Below are 13,961 nucleotides of genomic sequence, written 5' to 3'. Positions count from 1 at the left end.
CCTAATTCAAAAATGGGCAAAGGAAATAAACAGACACTTCACTAAAGAGGATAGACAGGTGGTCAACAAACACATGAGAAAATACTCATGATCATTAGCCATTAGGGATATGCAACTCAAAACAATGATGAGATATCATCTCACCCCAGCAGTAGTAGCAAAGTTCAACAAGACAGAAAATAACAAACTCTGGCGAAGTTGTGGAGAGATTGGAACTTTCATACACTGCTGATGGGACTTCAAATAGTACAACCATTGGGGCAAATGGTATGGCATTTCCTTAAAAAACTGAAAATAGAAATACCACTTGAACCAGCAATTCCATTACTAGGAATATATACTAAAGAGGTGATAGACAGGACAAGAACAGACATATATGTACACCCATGTTTATTGTAGCACAATTCACTATAGCAAAGAGATGGAAACAATCTAAATGTCCATCAGCAGATGAATGGATAACCAAATTATGGTACATTCACAAATGGAATACTATGCTACATTAAAGAATAATAAAGAATACATGCATCATCTACCAACATGGTTGAATCTGGGACATTATGCTGAGTGAAATAAGTCAATCACAGAAGGACAAATACTGTATGAACCCATTACTGTAAAAAAGTCAAGGAAAAGTTTGCTTAGGGAAGGGAACTCACTTTGTAGGTTATTGGGGATGGGAGGAAAGAGGAGGGAAAATTTTGGACTAGTTGGGGCCCACAAGCTGATTTGGGTAAAGGAAGGGACACTATGGAAAGAGTCTGTTACTAGCATGATGACATTAGGGAAAGGGAGGACACCATAACGTGCACGTAACAGACATAGACAACAGAAGCAAATACTACTATATGTTCAATACTGCATTACCACTAACACCAAACACGAAGCTAGAGATAAATGCATAGACAGGTAAGATCAAGTGAGGGCTGGTGGACGGGAAAGTATCCTTGACCAATGATAGATTTAGCTGAAGATAATCTTGCATAGGTACTAATGATATGAAATAACCAAAATCAGTACAGAAGCAACAGAAGACAGTGTTGGCATAACCCCTCAGAGACAACCAAACACTTTGAGAGAGAGAACCACCAGGCTTGCAGACTCAGGACCATGGTATTGAGGGACACCAGGCTCAATTGGCACAACACAGTACATAAAAATCTTGTTCCACAACCTACTTTGGTGAGTAGCAACTGGGGTCTTAAAAGCTTTCGAGCAACCATCTAAGATGCAGCTAATGGTCTCCTCTTGTCTGAACCAAAGATGAGTGAAGAAAATCAAGGACTTTGGAAACAATCAGTCTAAGGATATGATGGACTTCAAGACCAGAAGTATGTGGTGCCTAGCTACCAATGCCAATCACTCCGGAAGGGATCAAAACTGGAGATCTTGGATAGAGTGGGAAGAATAATATGGAACAAAACTCAAACACACAGTAATGACCAGAATTACTGGTTGGATGGAGTCTGGTGGGACCCCCAAGACCATGGCCCTGGGATAGGACTCATTCACAGGGTCTGGCTCTCAGCCCAACAGTAGAAAGACTTACATGCAGAACACTCAACCCAGGGTGATGCACCCACCTACTTTATGGAGATACACCCCTTGGAACAATTGGCCATGGGTCACCAGAAGGGCAACATTCACATGGAGGGAAAGCTGGACAGACAGGAGGGCATAGTTAAGAAGGGCACAGGGAGGATCACAGGGAAGGGAGGGGAAGAGAGTGGGTTAGAGTTGAGCATGATAATCAGGGTGTAAAATCAAATCTACACAAAGTGTTGGATGTAAAACAAATTATGCTCTGAAAACTTGCACCCAAAGCACAATTTAAAAAAATAATAATAATTAATTTTAAAAAATAAAATCTAATGGAAGGTTAAATAAACAAAATAAGAAGTAAGAGTGGCAGACTTTGTCTCATCTACTTTGTTTGAAGTGATCAGTCTCTGGACAAGGATATCACACTTGGTCAAGAGGAGGGTCAGAGAAAAGGGGGAAGACCATCAAGAAATGGATTGACACAGTTGCTACAATGATGGGCTCACACATATCAACAATTGTGAGGATGGCCCTGGACTGGACAGTGTTTCATTCTGTTGTACCTAGGTTGCTATGAGTCAGAATCACCTCAACAGCACCTAACAACAACATAGAGCAATATCCCTTATGAACATAGATGCAAAACTTCTCAATAAAATTCTAGCCCCAAAACTCCAATAACATATCAAAAAAAAAAGGAAAAAAAAACTTCGTCACCAAATGGGATTCATACCAGGTATGCAAGGATAGTTCAACATTAGAAAAATAATCAATATAATACACCACATAAATAAAACAAAAGAACCACATGATCATATCAATTGACACAGGAAAGGCATTTGACAAAATCTAACACTTATTCTTGTAAAAATGCTGAATAAAATAGAAGTAGAAAAGAATTCCTCAACATAATCAAGGGCATATATATATAACAAATGGCTGACTTTATTCTCAATGGCAAGAGACTGAAAATATTCCCCTTTTGAAAGAGTACAAGACAAAGATGCCTTTTATCACCACTCCTATTCAATATTGTATTTGAAGTCTTAGCCAGAGTAATAAGGCAAAGAAAGGAAATAAAATATATCTAAACTGGCAAAGAAGAAATAAAGACACCTCTGTTTTCAGATAATAATTCTATACACAGAAAATCCCAAAGATCAGCAGGAAATTACTGTAACTAATAGAAAGATTCAGGAAAGTAGCAGTGTATGAGATCAACATACAAAAATCAATTGGATTCCTTCACTTTAATGAACACAACTCTGAAGAGGAAATCAGGAAAACAATACAATTTACAATGAGCACCCAAAATATGAAGTACTTAGGAACAGGTCTAACCAGAGACACAAAACACCTATACAAAGAAAATTACAAAACATTAATACAAAAAACAAACAGAAACTTGCATACATGGATATAATGCAATCCCAACTCAGATTCCATCATCATTCTTTAAAAAGATGGAAAACTAATCACCACCAAAGGAAAGAGACCTCACATATGTAAAGCACAATGAAAAAAGAACAAAGTAGGAGACCTCACACATCCCAATCTCAAAAGCTATTAAACAGCCACATTAGTTAAAATAGCATGATCCTGGTACAATGACAGACACATAGAGAAATGGAACAGAATTGAAAACCTAGAAGTAAATCCATCCACCTCTAGACAGCTAATGTTTGACAAAGGACTTAAACCCATTAAATGGGGATGAGATGGCATCTTTAAAAAATGGTGCTAGCAAAACTGGATATCTATTTGCCGAAATATGAAACAGGAGCCATATCTCACACCATATACCAAAAAAAAAAAAAATTAAGTTGGGCCAGATACCTGAATGTAAAACCTAAAACTATAAAGACCATCAAAGAAAAAATTGAGACGAACTTAAGGGTGTTAGCACATGGCATAAATACACTATCAAACATAACTAAAAATTCAAAAACTCCAGAAGACATAATATATGACTGTTGTTGTTGTCAGGTGCTGTCAAGTAGTCTCCGACTCATAGTGACCTTACGCACAGCAGAACAAAACACCTCCAGGTCCTGCACCAGCTCTGTAATCCCTGCTATACTTGACCACTATGACTGGGACCTCCTAAAAATTAGACACTTATGTACATCAAATGATTTCACCAAAAGAGTTAAAAAGGAACCCACAGCCTGGGGGAAAAAAAAATTGTGAGACATATTAGACAAGGGATTAATCTCTAAAATTTAAAGGAAATTTCCACACCTCAACAACAAAAAGACAAATAATCCAACTAAAAAATGGGCAGAGAAAATGGACACTTCACCAAAGAAGACATGCAAGTGGCCACAAAATTTATGAAGAAATTCTCCTGATAATTAGCCATTAGATGCAGATCAAAATAACAATGATATAATCTCACCCCAGCATTAACAGCAAAGTTCAAAAAAACAGAAAACAACACATGCACATGAGGATGTGGAAAGACTGGAACCCTCATACACTACTGATGGGATTGTAAAATGGTACAATCACTATGGAAAATATTATGATGCTTCCTTTAAAACCTGTAAACAGAAATATCATATGATCCAGTAATCCCACTACTAAGTATATATCCTAGAGAAATAAGAACCCTGACACAAATAGATATATGAATACCCATGTTCATCACAGCATGATTCACAATAGCAAAAAGATAAAAACAACCTAAATGTCCATAAAAAAAAAAGTTAAACAAACTGTGGTACACATACACAATGGAAGACTACACAATGTTAAACAATAACAATGAATCTGCAAAACATCTCATAACATACATGAATGTAGAGAATATTATGATGAGTAAAATTAGTCCATCACAAAAAGACAAATATTGTGAGAGTCAAGAAAGCGTTTTCACAGAAAAAGAAATATTCTTTGAAGGTTAACAGGAGCAGAAGGAGAAGGGAGGGTAAACTACTACCTAGAGGATGGGCATATATTAACTTGGGTGAAGGGGAAGGCAATATACAATAAAGGGGATGCTGGCACAAAATGATCAAGGAAAGGAGGACACTGTGAGGAGTACAAGAGTTAAAGGCAACAAAGGTAAATACTAATTCATACACAATCCTGCAGTCATGGTAATAAGAATAATCAATATTTTACAAGTATACATAGATAGACACGAAAGCTGAAAAGGTATCCAATCAAACCAAAGACCAAACTCACTGCTATTGAGTCAATCCCGACTCATAGCGACCCCTCCTTGGGTTTCCAAGGTGGCATCTCTATGTCAGTAGATTGCCCAGTCTTCCTTCTGAGGAGTGGCTGGTGGGGTTGAACCACCACCCTTCTGATTAGTAGTCAAATGCCTTAAGCATTACACCACCAGAGCTCTCTGAACAGGTATAAGAAGAATAAGACTATACCCATGAATATGTATAGGTTTGACAGACTATTTCTACATATGTACTTTAACATACTGCAAATATATGCATAAATATAGTAGAAAGTACCATACCATTCCAAACTCACTGCTATTGAGTTGATTCCAACTCATGGTGACCCCCACTGGGTTTCTAAGTCTGTAAATCTTTATGGAAGCAGACTGCCTCATTTTTCTTGCAGTAGCAGCTAGTGGGTTCAAATCACCAACCTTTTGATTAGCAGCCAAATCCCTTAACCACCACACCATCAGAGCTCCTTAGTAGAGCATACAGGAGGCAAAAAAAAATATGAAAACTTCTTAATCATAACCAAAAACCCTTAGGATGTGAATCACTAGGGCTGGGGACGCATGACCATGGTCTCAAAGGATATCAAGATCAATTGGCACAATATAGTCCACAAAGGCAATGTTCTACATCCAACTTTGGTGAATAGCAACTGGAGTCTTAAAAGCTTGAGTAGCCATCTAAGGTGAAACTATTGGTTTCACCTCCTTTGGAGCAAACAACAGTGAAGAAAATCAAAGACTCATACAAACAATTAATACAAAGGACTAATGAACCACATGAACCTCAGCCTCCATGACTCTGAGACCAGAAGAACAAGATGGTGCCCAGCTACCACTATTGACTGCTCCGAAAGGGATCATATTAGAAGGTCCTAGATAGAGTGGACCCACCAGCCACTCCTCAGAAGGAAGGTTGAGCAATCTATTTCCGTAGTGATACCACCTCAGAAACCTAAGGAGGTATAGCTATGAGTCAGATCCAACTTGACGTCAATGAGTTTTGTTTTGTTTTGTTTTTTTAGATAGAGTGAGAGAAAAATGTGGAACAAAACTCAAAATCATAAAAAAGACAAAGCTTACTGGTTTGGATAGAGACTGGTGGAATCCTGTAACTGAGCTCACTCCAGTAGCTCAATTTTCAAACAATAGCCAGCTCTACAAGATAAACAGTAACTCTAGGAAGGTACTCCTTAGACCAATCAATCATTTGAGATTAAAAGGGCAGCATTTGTCCAAGGACAAAGTTAGAAGGCAGGGAACGTTAGGAAGAATGGAAATAAGAAACACAGGGATGAAGTGAGATGAGTGATGTTACATTGAGATAGTTGCAATAAATGACTAAACAAAATGTGTGTGAATTGTTGAATGGAAAACTGATTTGCCCTGCAAACTTTCACTCAAATCACAATAAAAAAGTTTTTTTTTAAGAAAAGTACTCAGTACAGAAAAAAATAAATAAAAATACAAAAAAACTTTAATTATATAATAATATTATTCTGTGATAGAATGACAAGAGCAAAAATAATAATGCATATTCTAATGTGTTCAAAAAATTGGATAAAGTTCATATAAACAAAAGAGCATTGAATTACCAATACTAAAGCATTAGCAAGCACAAGTGTACACAAGTTTCAATGAGGTTAATCTATTGAGGACTTCCTAGAAGACTGGTCCAGATGAAATAAGACTATTGAAGAAGGGAATAGACATGCATTGGCAGAAAGACTGGGCGGAAGGACAGCATGTTCAAGATATGATAACTTGTTTGATTGGACTCTATTTTGGCAGATAACCACAAAGAACTGAAGGAGATAATGGGGATCTAAAAGCATAGGAAATGAAAGGGATGATTTCACTTTTTCTCTTATAGTTGTATCTCAGGAAATGAGAGCATCTATTTAGATGAATTCATTCATATTGAACCAATATAATTGATAGCAGGTTCAAATATCGCTAAAGAACATTTATTTAATTAGTACATCTGTATGCGCTACAACTAATTCCATCATCTATGACTTTTCCTCACTTATTTTCGAATAAACATTTGCTTTGAGACTTGAGGTTCTTCAAAATCTGTGAAGAGAAGCCAAATGTACACTTTGACTTCACTGACCTTATTCAGGCAAGAAAAAAGTTCTTTTGGGAGTTCTCTTTATCACAGAAACTATTAGTTTAGCATAATAAACAGAACATTAAAAAAACTCTTCAAATGAGTTGAAATAATAAATATTGCAAAATAACATTACTGAAGCCTCACTATCTAATTCAAAGCAACTTTTCAAAACTGTTTGTTTTAATCTTCTTCCCAGCACCATGGTGACAAAGCAGACTGGTTTGTGACCACCAGGTACCCATGTTTTTCCTCACTCCCTATTTCCCTTTTCAGAATAGTATTCTTCAACCTGAAGACTTCCTTGAAAATTTTGCCACTCATCTTATGATCTTTAATTTCTCATTTCTGTGTCATCTGTCAACTGACTTCTATCTACCAACGCCACAATACCTGGCTCAATATGTTCTGCATCCACTATTCTTGCCATATCTCAAATTTTAACTTCCTTCCAACACTCTGACTACACAGTTCTTCACCTTTATATCTGTAGGGACTTCTACTCCTACTTTAGACATCCATGGAAAGTTAATTGTCATGGCATGGACTTTATCATTAACTGGATATGCTCCATTTCTACAATCTTCATTTTATAGCTCTCATTTTCTGATCACTCTTCAGTGCTCTGTCCTCTTACTTAATATAATTTTTGTTTCCTGTCTGCACAGAGACCTGCAGTCATTTGACCTTTCTATTTTCTTCTCCTATTTTGATTTATATATGTTGGTTCATCATTGTACTAATCTTTTGTTAATATTTTTGAATCTCTTTATGAACTGTCCTGCGGACAAAACTTTGAAATCTGAATGAGTCAAAGAATCAGTATTTTCATCACCAATGTGGCTGAATGACATTAAAAAATAACATAAAATATACTCAAACTAGTCTTTCCATTATTTCATGATATACAGTCTAAACAGGGTCCCAAGTTTTCTTGGAAATTATTTTGTTTTTATCTTTTCAACTCTCAATACACTCATTCTCCACCATTTCCGAGTTTCTCTATCCAGCTTAAGCTCCAGATCCAACTACTTATTTCCTCACTCTCAGCCAATAGCTTTACCTCCTATTTCCCAAGGAAAATAAGAGCTTACAGATGGGAATTCATTCAAATTCCAATCACTTTTAAACTTAAACTTCAATCCATACCTGTCTGTCCCATTAGAGGAAATGTCCATTTTTCTATTTAAAGTTAATTCATTTTCTTATTTCCTGTTCCTAGAAAGACACAAAGAACTATGATCCTTCCCCATGCACACACACATTCTTTGGATTTCATTGCACTCCATTCTCTCGCTCTCCTTTTCTATCAAAAAAAAAAAAAAATTTTCTCAAACTCATATCCTCCTTTGGATACATGATTGCCTTCTAATGAACTTTTGAAGTTTTTGACATTATCTTCATTTCTTCTAATTTAACCATTACAATCAGGTTTCTCTTCACACTGTTCCAAGAAACAAGTCTCAAAAAGTTCTCTTAGGAGGTCATCTTTATTGCTAAATTCAATGGATGTATTTTATTTATTATCTGGATTAATATCTCACCATCTATTGTTGTTGATTTCTTCTTTTTTGAAAGCACTTTTTGCCCTTACCTTCAGGGAAGGTGTGAGGATCAATTGCATGAGTTTCTTTCTATTTTATGAAATATTGCTAATGGTTCCCTAAGTGAGTCTTTGTATCTTTGCCTGCCCTTGAGGCTCTTACCCCAATCCATCCTTTTTTTCACTCAATGAGGCTCCATGAGCAGCTCATATATTGCCATGATTTATGTTAACTTAAACATGGTGTTATCCAAAATCCCAAATTTCTTCTCTCAGCTGTTGTTGTTGTGTTGTTATGTGCCATCAAGTTGGTCCCGACTCATAACGACCCCTCCTTGGGTTTCCAAGGCAGTATCACTACGGAAGCAGATTGCCCAACCTTCCTTCCAACGAGTGGCTGGGATCCATATATTCAACATTCCACATGGATGTTTCACATATGCTTCAGATTTCAACATGTTCAAAACTGAACACATGTTTTTATCATAACCTTCCTTCCATCTTGTATTCTCTAGCCTGGTGACAAGAACTACTATTAATTGTTCTAGACGCCTTTGAATTGTGGTTTTGGCAAATATTGGAAATACCATGGACTGTCAGGAGAATGAAAAAATCTATCCTGGGAGAAGTGTGCCTAGAATGCCTCTTGGAATTGAGAATGGCCAGACTTCATCTCACTTTCTTTGGTCATGTTGTCAGAATGGAACATTCCCTGGAGAAGTGCACCATGTTTGGTAAAGTAGAGGGTCAGTGAAAAGGGGGATATTGTTGTTGTTGTTAGATGCTGTCGAGTCAGCTCCAACTCATAGGGACCCTATGTACAACAGAATGAAACACTGCTGGGTCCTGGGCCAACTTCACAATCCTTACTATACCTGAGCCCTTCATTGCAGCCGCCATGTCAACCCGTCTCATTGAGGGCCTTGCCCTTTATCTTTGATCCTCCACTTTATCAAGCATGATACCCTTTTCAAAGGAATGGTTCCTTCTGACAATATGACCATGGATTGACACAGTGACTGTTATGATGGACTCTAGCATAGCAAGGATTGTAAGGGATGGTTCAGGACTGGACAGTGTTTTGTTTTGTTGTACAAGGGTTGCTATTAGTCGGAGCTGACTTTATGGACCCTAACAACAACAAGATGCAAAAAATCTGGACATTGTCCTTAGTAAACTTCATGCCTTACTACATACATACATCCTACTATCAAATCCAGTTAATTCTACATCCAAAATATTGCCCATTAACTGCCTCTATACCCATTGATACTACAATAATTCAAGTTACTATCATGTCTTTCCTGGATCATTATACCAACTTCATATCTGAACTTCTCATTTAGTTTTGGACTCCTTCAATATACTTTTCACACAGCAACAAAAGTAAATTTTTTAAAATTCAAAACAGATAATTTCATTTGCCTGCTTAAAACTATTCAATGGTTCCCAATTACCATTGTGATAAAGTTTCAACTCCATAATATAGAGTTCAAGATTTTTTTAAAATAATACTTGACTCTTGATCATCTTTCCATGATCATTAAGTCACTATGCCTTATGACCTACACTCCAGCTAATATTAGCTCTTTTTATTTCCTCACATTCACCAAGCTCTCCCTCATCTCCAGGCCCTTGTGTATGTTAGTTTCTCTATGAAGAAGACTTCCCTTCTTTCCTCTTCATTTACCTGAAGTCATGCTTTAGGTACCAACTAAACAACACATTATAAAAACGTTTACTGATATCTCAGATCAGTTTATTTGCTTCTCTTAAAAGATTCAGACCTCCCCACATGTGCAGTTCTCACAGTTTTCTCACAAATGCATTCAATACATCCTATTATAATTGTTTATTAATTTTTCCAGCATATCCTACCTAGTTCCTTGAAACCAAGCAGGAAATGAATCTTATTCACCACTAGTGCAACTGCTGCTGTTGTTGTTGTTAGGTTCCGACAAGTTGGTTCTGACTCATAACAACACTACCTACATCACTATGAAACAGTGCCCAGTCCTGTGCCAGCATAACAATCCCTGCTATGCCTGAGCCCATTGTTGCAGCCACTGTGTCAGTCCATCTCCCTGAGGGCCTTCTCCTCTTTCATTGACCCTCCACGTTACCAATCATGATAGTCTTCTCCAGGGAATGGTCCCTTCTGACAACATGACCAAAGTAGGTGAGACAAAAATCTGGCCATTCTCACTTCCAAGGAGCATTCCAGCTGCACTTACTGCAGGTTGGATTTGTTAGATTTTTTGGTAGTCTATGGTACAGTCAGTATACTTGTCCAACACCACAACTCATAAGCATCAACTCTTCTTGTCCAGATTTCATATGAATATGAGACAATCAAAAATACAATGGAAGGAGTTCCGGCAAGATGGCGGACTAGACAGAAAGACTACACAGACCCTCTTCAACAAAGAAAAGGGAAACCAATTAACACAGACACAGAAGATAATCTTGGACCCCTGAGCCTTGAAGGGGAGCATATAGAAGTGGACTAAACCCCAACTAGCAGAAGAATTTGCATTAAATACCTAAAAAAGGAGACATACAGAACTGCGGTCTAACAGCAATCCTGAGTGATCTTGAGAGAACAGACACCTTGGAGATTCCCTAGTGGTGGTAGGACTTAAGAAGTAAAATAAAAATCACCCTGCTAGCTAGGGACTGCACAGAGGACTGCTCTGGTGGCTGGGAATAAATGGAGAAGGTGAAGAGAAAGGCGGGCTGAGCTGTGGACTTTTGCCAGTCCGGAGGCTGCCACCATTTTGAAGGTTAAAAGCGACTTGACCATTTTGGATATTTAAAGAGACAGTGCTCTCACAGATTCCTGGGGCTTAAGAACATGTTCTGCATTCCAGCAACCCCAAGGTCACTCTGGACCTGCAAGACTGAAAACATTCCTCTTGTTACTCTTATACTCCACACCGGCTTGGTGAACAGAGGTGCAGCCATCCCCCACTCCCACCTAACTTCTGGGCCCACAGGAACTCCATCATATTCTGTGTGCTCAGATGGAGCCTGGGTGCCCTGTCCTGTCCTCCACCGATTTTTTTTTTTTTTTCTTCTTCTTTTTTGCTTTCTTTTTTCGGGTGATCAGTTTGCTTGTATTGTCTGTTTTAAAACAATTATTATTGTTAATACTTTTGTCCTTTTTACTATTATTCTTAATATTCCCCTGCCAGGTACTAGTTTTCAGCATTTTTTCTTTTCTCTGTTCCTAGTTGAATTTTTTTTTTATTTTATTTTTCCCTCTTTTTTTCTCATGGTTAATGCCATTCCTTGTTTTTCTTTTTGCAGATTTCCCATTTTTTCCCCTTCATTATTCTCCTTCTCTACTTCTTTTCTATTTTGCCCTATCCCCAGATATTGGAGTTTTCCTGGTTTTTCTTCTTCTTTTTCCCTTTTTTCTTTTTTTGGTTGCTGTTCCTGTGGGATTACATGGTGTGTTTTTTATCATTGTGCTTTTAGTTTTTTTTATGGTTATTCAATTGTGATTTGTGTCTGAGTGGGAGACAATAACAGTCCCCATAAGACACAACTACACCCACAACACCTGCAACTTCACTTACAGAGCGAGAGCCACTACCTCCTTCTCCACCAATGGGCCACAGATAAATAACCACCAAGAAGAGCCTGAATCACCCTTGGCTGCTCTTCACAAACAGTTACAGAGATCTAAATACAATGATGCCACGATGACTCAGAGACAACAGAACAACACAGTCCACACAAAGAAGCAGGATAAAGTGGTAGAAACAATGGAGCAGGATACAGACCAAGAACACATTCCTGAGGAAGAAGCAGCATTGAGACTCTCTGATAAGTATTTCAAAAGAATTATCTTTAGGTATCTTCCAAGGATTGAGAGACAGACCAAAGAAAACACAGAAAAAATCCTAGAAGAATTTTGGAAGAAAATACAAGAACAAAATGACAAAATAAATAAAAAATCAGAAAGGATTCTAAATCTACAGACAGAAATCCAGAAGATTAATACTAAATTGTCAGAAAGAGATAACACATTGGAAGGACAAAGGAGCAGAACTGATGCCATGGAAGACAGAATTAATGAGATTGAAGACAAATACCTGAACACTTCTTTGGAAAAGGATCAGTCAGAAAAAACATCAAAACAAAGTGAAGAAAACCTAAGGTTCATGTAGAATACCATCAAAAGGAATAACTTACTTGTCATTGGAATTCCAGAACCGGAAGAGAAAAACAAAGCCACTTAGAAAACTGTCCAATATTTTCCCAAGGAGAACTTCCCTGATATGATGAAAGATGAGAATATACCCATTCAGGAAGTCCAACGAACCCCAAACAGGACAGACCCCAAAAGAAACTCACCAACACACATCATCATCAAACTCATCAGGACCAAAGACAAAGACAAAATCCTGAAAGCAGCATAGAAAAAAACAAAAAGTTACCTACAAAGGACAGCCAGTACGAATAAGCTCCAATTTCTCAGAAGAAACTATGCAAGTGAGAAGACAATGGGATGGTATATATAAAACCCTGAAAGAGAAAAATTTTCAACTAAGAATTATATACCTGGGAAAATTGTCCCTCAAATATGATGGTGAAATTAGGAGATTTCCAGATAAGCAGAAACTAAGGGAATTTGTTAACACCAGACCAACGTTACAAGAGATGCTAAAGGGAGTCCTTGGAACAGAGAATCAAAAATAACAAATAACAACCAACCATTAATGGACAAGATGGCATAACCCAGAAACCACAGCTATGGAGATATCCAAACTAAAATGAGCTTACAAGATTGTAAACAGGGAACCAGAGACATCAATTGGCAAGTGAGGACAACTACAAACAGAAAGAGGGAAAAGACTGTGTAGTTACAGAACTTCTAAATGGTGAGGAAGTTTAAAGAATTGCAAGATAGAATGGACTGTTCTAAACTGAGGGAAAAAAATTATAAGTCATAGGTAACCTCAAAGAAAAATGGTAAATCTTCATATCACAATAAAAAAAGAGGACAAGCATAAATATTCAGCATATACTAAAATAACAGCAATAAAGGAAATGATAACAGGATTCATAAACATAATGAGCTCAATACAGAAAAAAATATGGAACAAAGAAACCAAGGACACCATGAAAACCACATAACAAAATGATAGCAACCAATACATACTTGTCAATAACTACACTCAATGTTAATGGTTTAAATGCACCACTCAAAAGATGGAGAGTTGCAGATTGGATAAGAAAACAAAACCCATCAATATGCTACAAGAACACACCTTAGAGATAAAGACAAAAATAGACTAAAAATCAAAGGTTGGAAAAAGATATATCAAGCAAATTGCAACTGTAAGGGAGCAGGAGTGGTAATATTAATTTCTGATCAAATTGACTTTAAGACAAAAACCACCATACAAGAGAAAGAAGGACATTATATAATTATTAAAGGATCATTTGAACATGAAGATATAACCATAATAAATATCTATGGACCCAATGAAAGAGCACCAAAATACATAAATCAGACTTTAAAAGAGTTGAAAAGCCAAATAGATAACTCCACACTCATA

This window comes from Orycteropus afer, unplaced genomic scaffold, assembly GCF_000298275.1.
Source record: "Orycteropus afer afer isolate SDZICR_OR568_19922 unplaced genomic scaffold, OryAfe1.0 scaffold00013, whole genome shotgun sequence".
NCBI classification, from domain to species: domain Eukaryota; kingdom Metazoa; phylum Chordata; class Mammalia; order Tubulidentata; family Orycteropodidae; genus Orycteropus; species Orycteropus afer.
This window is presented reverse-complemented; position numbering follows the sequence as displayed.